This window comes from Apium graveolens, chromosome 11 (assembly GCF_009905375.1).
Source record: "Apium graveolens cultivar Ventura chromosome 11, ASM990537v1, whole genome shotgun sequence".
NCBI lineage: Eukaryota > Viridiplantae > Streptophyta > Magnoliopsida > Apiales > Apiaceae > Apium > Apium graveolens.
Genome location: NC_133657.1, coordinates 54,191,550 through 54,196,437, shown reverse-complemented (window position 1 = coordinate 54,196,437; position 4,888 = coordinate 54,191,550). Strand labels below are relative to the sequence as shown.

Here is a 4,888-nt window from a genome sequence, read left to right as displayed (position 1 = left end):
TAAATGTTACGCTAGAATGAAATTAAAATATTTTTTTGATAATCATATTAGCCATATTTTGTGTACAATAGCAATAAAGAAGGCTTTATAATGTCGGTAGCTAAAATATTTTATAATTTATATGTATAATGGAATAACAGAATTACATATATATTGAGAAAATTTAAAAAAAATATTTAAATTAAATAATCTTTATTTAGGTGGCGTATATTATAATAAAATTATTTTGAAATAAATTAAATATTTTAAATATATTTGAGACTATTGAACATAAATATAATAATTAAAAATAAAAAGAAATTACTTTAGAAAAATAAAGGGAAACCAATAGTTTTTAAATTTTTTAAGCTACTTACCTACCTTATTAAATAAAGGGAACATGTTGACTTATTATTTTATGAGTTTATGTTTTTATCTCTTCTGGTTTTGTGGAATTTAATTATGTGGTGGATGATATAATATTCTAATTTGCTTAGTGACATTGTTACTTTCTTACAATCATAGTACAATACTACACTAAATTTCAGGATTTATGTATCACTATTACAATGTTAAGTGTTAAGTTTGTTAATCAAATATGGTAGAATCGTAATGAGGTTATGAAAGACATGATTAGTATATTAAGGTTGACCAAAAAAACACTCTTGGGTAGAAAAAGGGACAATATATAGGAAGGCATCTGAACTTTGAAGCAACCGATTGAAAAAAAATAAATGCAAACATTTTCAAACAAATAAAAGTATGGAAGGGGTCCCCTCAAATATACACAAAGTGACAAAGGACTGCCAATATCAAAATATATATACATATCCAGAAAAAATTATCAATCATGTAAATAACAAATATAGAAAGGCATAAGTCATATTAATAATATAAGTAAAATAAAATATCATTAATCATGTAAATAACAAATAAAAATAGCATCAAGTTATATTAATGGAAAAAAAATAAAAATATAGAAAAACATAAGTAATATTAATAACATAAGTAATAATATATATAAAAAATATAAATATTAATAAAATATAAAAAAAATAACCGAGTTCGAGTTCGAGTCGAGTTCGAGTTTATCGAGTCGAGCTCGAATCGAGTTCAAAAAAACTCGGCTCGGCTCGAGTTTTTAATCGAGCCTAAAATCTTGTTCGAGCTCGATAACGAGTTCGAGTCGAGCTTAAAAAAGCTCGGCTCGAATTATAGCCCTAGATGATACAGAACTCAGTTCAGTTTGGGGGTTCTCTTACAGAAGACCCCAACATGCACATCAGGGATTTCATCGAGATCTGCGACACTTTCAAGTTCAATGGTGTGACTGAAGATGCTATCAAGCTGTGAATCTTCCCATTCTCCATGAGGGATAAAGAAAAGTGTTGGTTACATTCTTTACCACCGGGGTCTATAACCACATGGGAGGATCTTGCTCAAAATTTTCTCACTAAATTCTTCCCTATGGCGAAGACTGCTGCAATCAGGAATGCTCTCACTCAGTTTGCTCATCAAACTAGAGAATCTCTGTGTGAGGCTTGGGATCGATATAAGGAGATGCTAAGGAAGTGCCCACACCATAGCATGCCTGATTGGATGATTATAAACTGTTTTTATAATGGATTGGGTGCTACTTCTAGACCCATGCTTGATGCAGTATCAGAAGGAGCCTTGTGGGCTAAGAGCTACAATGAAGCTTATGAATTGATTGAACTGATGGCTGCTAATGAATACCAGAATCCTTCTCAGAGGCTAACTCAGGGTAAAATAGCAGGAATCCTGGAGTTGGATGCAGCAACTGCTAGAGCTGCCCAACTTAAGGTTTTGACGATGAAGGTGGACACTTTAGCTAATTACGTAGTTAATCAAATCACTAGTGTCTGTGAGCTTTATGACGGTGCCCATGAGACTGATCAGTGTGCTATTTCTAGTGAATCAGCTCAGTTCGTGAGCAACTTTCAGCGATCGCAACAACCTCTGTCAGGCACCTATCATCCTAACAACCGCAATCATCCTAATTTCAACTGGAGCAACACTCAGAATGCGGTTCAACAGCCTTATCAACAGTACCCAGCAAAGCAGTACAACCCCTGGTTTTCAATAACCATAATATGCACCAAGACAGCAACTTCAGTTACAACAAGCTAATGAAAAATCTGAATTAGAGGAGTTGAAGCTTATGTGCAAAAGCCAAGTTGTTTCTATCAAGACTTTGGAAAATCAAATTGGACAAATTGCCAATGTCTTTCTAAATCATCAACCTGGTACACTACCTAGTGACACTGAAGTACCGGGAAAGAGGGAATCTAAGGAGCAGGTGAAAGAAGTCACTTTGAGGTCTGGGAAGGTTACAAAATCCGAACAAACTCAAGTTTCGGAGGAAGAAGCTGGGGCTGAAGAAGAAGTGAAGCAGCGGCAAGTAGAAGTGGAACCAAGGAAGACTATTGTTGAGCACACTCCTCCTGAGGGTAATACAGGGGGGAAACAGATCTATCCTCCACCGCCTTTTCCTAAGCGGCTGCAGAAGAAAAAGCTGGATAAGAAATTTGAGAAGTTTCTGGAGGTGTTCAAGAAACTTCATATTAACATACCTTTCGCTGAGGCTCTTGAGCAGATGCCTAGTTACGCAAAGTTTATGAAAGGTATTCTCTCTCGGAAGGTGAAGCTAGATGATTTAGATATTGTTGCTCTCACAGAGGAATGCAGTGTTGTGCTGCAACAGAAGTTGCCTCCAAAGCTAAAAGATCCAGGAAGCTTCACTATTCCGTGTACTATTGGAAAAGTGTCTTTCGATAGATGTTTATGTGACTTGGGAGCTAGCATTAATCTGATGCCTTTGTCAATCTTCAAGAAGTTGAACTTGCCTGATCCAAAACTGACTTATATGACTTTGCAGTTGGCTGATCGTTCTATTATATATCCGAGAGGTATTGTGGAGGATGTCTTGGTCAAGGTTGATAAACTCATCTTCCCTGCTGATTTCGTGATTCTTGATTTCGAGGAGGATAAGAAGATTCCCATAATCTTTGGAAGACCTTTCCTTGCGACTAGCCGTACCTTGGTAGATGTGCAGAAGGGTGAGCTTACAATGCGAGTGTTAGATCAGGATGTAACTTTTAATATGTTCAATACTATGAAATTTCCTATGGAAAATGAGGAGTGCTTAAAGGTGGAGTTGGTCGATTCTGTGGTTACATCAGAATTTGATCAATTGCTAAGGCCTGATGCCTTAGAGAATGCCTTGTTGGGAAATTCCGATAGTGAAGATGATGAAAGGGATGAACAGTTTTCAATTTATGAATGCTTCTCCCTGGAAGAGGAAGATTGATATGCCTTTTGAATCTATGGGAATAGAGGAGTTGAACAAAACTCCAAAACGCCTCAAGCCCTTTGTTGAAGAATCTCCTATACTTGAGCTGAAACCACTAACTGAACATTTGAGGTATGCTTTTTTAGGTAATGCATCTACTCTGCCTGTGATTATTGCATCTGACCTTTCAGGTAGTAATGGAAAAACTCTTAAGGATTCCAAGAGAGTTCAAATCGGCAATCGGGAGGATCATAGCAGATATTAAGGGAATCAGCCCTTCCCATTGCATGCATAAAATTTTGCTAGAGGAAGGTAGCAAGCCTATAGTTAAGCAGCAAAGAAGACTTAATCCAATCATGAAGGAAGTACTGAAGAAGGAAATTCTTAAGTGGCTGGATGCAGGGATTATCTATCCCATTTCTGACAGTTCTTGGGTGAGTCTAGTTCGGTGTGTACCGAAGAAAGGAGGTATCACAGTAGTTGCTAATGAGAAGAATAAGCTCATACCTACTCAAATAGTCACAGGGTGGAGAGTTTGCATGGATTACAGGAAGCTGAACAAGGCCACTAGGAAAGATCACTTCCCTCTGCCTTTTATTGATCAGATGCTTGATAGATTGACTGGGCATGAGTACTACTGTCTTCTGGATGGTTATTCTGGTTATAATCAAATTTGCATTGCTCCAAAAGATCAGGAGAAGACTACCTTCACTTGTCCATTTGGTACTTTCGCCTTCAAACGAGTTTCTTTTGGTCTGTGTGGTGCACCAGCCACGTTTCAGAGATGTATGATGGCCATCTTTTCTGATATATAAATGGCCAGAATGTGGAGGTGTTCATGGACGACTTCTCTGTATTTGGAGATTCTTATGATGAATGCTTGCAGAATCTTGCAAATGTTCTCAAGAGGTGTGTTGAGACCAATCCGGTTCTCAATTGGGAGAAATGTCACTTTATGGTGCGATATGGCATTATTGTTGGGAATAAGGTCTCTAGTAAGGGTTTTGAGGTGGACAAAGCCAAAGTGGGGTCATTGAAAATCTTCCCCCACTAATTTCTGTTAAGGGGGTTCGTAGTTTTCTTGGTCATGCGTGCTTCTACGGGCGGTTTATCAAGGACTTCTCAAAAATTTCTAAACCTTTGTGCAATCTTTTGGAGAAGGATGTCTCGTTTAAGTTTGATAATGAGTGTGTGGCTGATTTTGAGTTCTTAAAGAATAGTTTAGTCACAGAACCTGTCATAACTACACCTGATTGGAGTGAACCTTTTGAGATGATGTGCATGCAAGTGACTATGCAGTTGGAGCAGTTCTTGGGCAGAGAAAGAACAACACATTTCATGTGGTCTACTATGCTAGTAAAACCCTAAATGGTGCTCAACTGAATTATACTACTACGAAGAAAGAACTTTTGGCTATTGTCTATGGTTTTGAGAAATTTTGATCTTATCTACTTGGGACTAAAGTGACAGTTTTCACTGATCACGCTGCAATTCGGTATCTTGTCTCAAAGAAGGACTCGAAGCCTAGATTAATTAAATGGGTTCTTTTGTTTCAGGAATTTGAATTAGAGATCAAGGACAGAAAGGGGACTGAGA

The 4,888-nt window shown here is 37.3% G+C and overlaps 1 non-coding gene across 1 annotated transcript; it reads right to left on the bottom strand.

Annotated features, from left to right (window-relative positions):
• Nucleotides 1-1,461: 1,461 nt before the first annotated feature.
• On the bottom strand, nt 1,462-1,568 carry LOC141699515 (small nucleolar RNA R71). Its single transcript, XR_012565972.1, has one exon. It is a non-coding gene; the product is annotated as a small nucleolar RNA R71 (small nucleolar RNA).
• Between the last annotated feature and the right edge of the window lie 3,320 nt (nt 1,569-4,888).